The sequence below is a fragment of the Mandrillus leucophaeus genome, unplaced genomic scaffold (genome assembly GCF_000951045.1).
Source record: "Mandrillus leucophaeus isolate KB7577 unplaced genomic scaffold, Mleu.le_1.0 Scaffold22, whole genome shotgun sequence".
NCBI lineage: Eukaryota > Metazoa > Chordata > Mammalia > Primates > Cercopithecidae > Mandrillus > Mandrillus leucophaeus.
Window position 1 is genome coordinate 1137605 of NW_012102254.1, and position 3231 is coordinate 1140835.

General features: G+C 44.1%; 1 protein-coding gene across 2 annotated transcripts in view; it reads left to right on the forward strand.

Annotated features, from left to right (window-relative positions):
* QRICH1 (glutamine-rich 1) overlaps window positions 1-3231 on the forward strand; it is a 92749-nt gene continuing 89518 nt past the window's right edge. The window contains exons 1-2 of one of the 2 annotated variants that reach the window (XM_011980960.1): window positions 1-381; window positions 1169-1228. The gene's annotated coding sequence lies outside the window, so the exon portion shown is untranslated. The remainder of the gene's footprint in view (window positions 382-1168; window positions 1229-3231) is intronic. The other variant, XM_011980957.1, reaches the window with a different exon arrangement.

Consider the following 3231-nt stretch of genomic DNA (forward strand, 5'->3'; position numbering starts at 1 on the left):
GTGCGCGTTCCCGGCCCAGATATCTTTCCTCTAGGAGCTGTGGCCCGTGGGCAAGAGCGGCTTTCCGTGGCGCGCGCCCTTCACAACCCCCCCAGTTTTGGGGCGCGCGCTCTGATGTTGGGTGGCGGTGCCGCCTCGAGAGCGCGCAGGAGGCTTCTGCTGAGCAGAGGGCCGGCCGAGGCTCGTTGTGCGGGGAAGGTTGAGGATTGGGTCCTTTCTGGTCTGGTGACGTTCCCGGGCATCCGTGGCCTCGGCCTGGAAAGAAACCAACCAGCTTTGCTGTCTGGCTTGCGGCTCCACTCCTCTGTGAGCGGGGCGAGATTGCCCGTTCTCCTCAAAGAATGCCGTTACTTGAGGCCCAAGTACGGTGTGGGTGCTTGGGTAGGGTGCTTCTGCTTCGGAAACCAAGCCCTGTTGGCTTGAGAGGGCAGTGAGCCCCTTCGGATTTCCTCACCTTGTACTGGGCTTTGTGCCGGGCAGGGAAGGTTAATATTAGAAGGCCCTTGAGTGGTAGCTGCTTATCTTTCATTAGAAATTAATACGTCCATAAGCGCAATTCATACACGTCACCACTGTGCGCTCCGGAAGGGAATTCGCTTATGTGGACCATGTGAACTCCGAGCTCTAAAATGCCAGTTTAAATCCTTAAACACAGGCTTTTCTTTTGCGTAGGTGGGAGGGGCTTACTTTAGTCTGTTATACTAAGGGCCCACCTTTGCCTCAGCCAAAAAGTTGACCTTAAAACAAAATTGAACAACCTGAGAATCAGTGCTTTGCCTTTTTTGAAATTGCAGAAATCTCCAACAGAAATTACTAAAATCTGACAGTGTATGACTGTAAAAGTCACTTTTGATGTAGGATTTCAGTCCTTTTCAGTTCTTTTTTTGACCCTGCCACTGTGTTTTAGTGTCAAGGAAGTTCTAGGTTTGTCCTAGAGAAATACGCACCTCTGTTTTCTAACACAAAATATCTGCTAGTTTATGATTTACAGTCTTGTTCCATTAAGCTTAAGGAAAAGGAAGCTAACAGGAAGTAAAATTAGCCATCAGATTTGATAATGGTGGGGTAGTTCTTTCTAATGTACTGTATTTTTTTTAAGAACAAAGTTAAAATTATTAATAAAAAGAGGCTGAGGATGGAAGGAACTTTTTTGTTCTATCTTCTTCAGAATATTAGAAGTCTTAAGAACTCAGGACAAGCAGCAGAAATACATGCAACATGGTGACTGGTGAGTTAAAATTGTTCATATGCTGGAAGTATGTGTGCACAGTTTTTTTTTCTGGTAATACTGAAGCATTACAAATCCTGTCAATTATTCTGCGTGCTGTCTTCCAGAAACTGTTAGGTGCTGTAAAATGAAGATGTGGGAGAACAGCATCTTTGAACTCAGCCAGTTTGCTACTTGCGCAGTTTTCTCCTGTTAGGATGTAAGTCAGTGGAACCCGCATATTTAAGCATGGCAAGGCATCAGCTTTTAAAAGGACCTAGATGGTTCAAAGAAAAGCTGTAAAGTTTTTCTAGGATACACTTAAAATTTTGATTTTTTTTTTTTTTTGAGACAGAGTCTTGCTCTGTCACCCAGACTGGAGTGCAGTGGTGTGATCTCGGCTCACTGCAGCCTCCTCCGCCTCCCAAGTTGAAGTGATTCTCCTGCCTCAGCCTCCCGAGTAGCTGGGACTACAGGCTTGTGCCACCATGCCCGGCTAATGTTTGTATTTTTGGTAGAGATGGGGTTTCACCATGTTGATCAGGCTGGCCTCGAACTCCTGACCTTGTGATCCACCCGCCCTCGGCCTCCCAAAGTGTTGGGATTACAGGTGTGAGCCACTGCACCCGGCCAAATTTTGATTAGTTTTTTAGGCTTGCTTGTTCTGGGTTATCTTTGTTTTTAACTATTAAGTTTGAGATCTTCCTTTTAAATTGGTGTTTATAAATAATGTTTCTCCAAGTTTGTCAACTAAGATTTACTTATTAGATGTCTTCCTTCAGGTCCTCTCTGATGAAGTATTCGTATACCTCTTTGAGAACCTCTGCAGTTCCACATCCTCTCTCCAGCTTATGTTGTCATTTCAAACTAAAGATCAGATGGTGGCTTAATTTTCTTCTAACTTTGAATTGCTCTAGGAAAGTAACCAAAGTCAGGGGCTCTGGACGTGACTGTCTTTCTTTAAGGCAGCTTCAGAATCAGGGATGTCTTTCCTTACTTTGGATATGCTTTTTTTTTTTTTTTTAAATATACTTTCTTTTAGTTTAATTAGTTGTGGTTTATATTTGATGTGCCGTGCTTCTTTCTTGTCTGGTTTTTAAATGACCACTCTTGATTTGTAAGGGTCTCTGATTTCTGAATTCTGAATTAGCTTTAGAATTAGGTGTTACATGAATACCTGTTCTTTTCTTTTTATTGTTGTTAGTTTTTTGAGACAGAGTCTCGCTGTGTTGCCTGGGCTGGAGTACTGTGGTGAGATCTTGGCTCACTGCAAGCTCCGCCCCCTGTGTTCACACCATTCTCCTGCTTCAGCCTCCCAAGGAGCTGGGACTACAGGTGTCTGCCACCATGCCCTCCTTATTTTTTGTATTTTTTAGTAGAGACAGGGTTTCACTGTGTTAGTCAGGATGGTTTCGATCTCCAGACCTCGTGATCCGCCCACCTTGGCCTCCTAAAGTATGGGGATTACAGGCGTGAGCCCCTGCGCCCAGCCTAATACCTGTTCTTTTCTGTTATTCAGTTGCCCTACATTTTGTTCCAGATGTTTTAAGTCCTCTCCAGACTTCACTTAAATGCTTCCTTTTTATTTTTTCCTAGTTATTACATTAGATTGTGATTTCTGTTATTAAATTGATGTGGCTGTATGAAGACATGATAGATTAATTTCTTCCTTTGCTGAAAGAGGGAAGGAATGCTCCTTTCGTCTCACTCTTCAGGCAAGGGCCAAACTGTAGGTAGAAATGGTGGCTGTGTCAGAAGGCTGTTTTTCTCTCTTTTTTTTTTTTTTTGAGATGGAATTTAACTCTTGTCGCCCAGGCTGGAGTGCAATGGCGCGATTTCGGCTCGCTGCAACCTCCACCTCCTGAGTTCATGCCATTCTCCTGCCTCAGCCTCCTGAGTAGCTGGGGCTACCGATGCCCAACACCACGCTCGGCTAATTTTTTTGTATTTATAGTGAGGACGGTGTTTCACTATGTTGGCCAGGCTGGTCTCGAACTCTTTTTTTTTTTTTTTTTTTTTTTTTT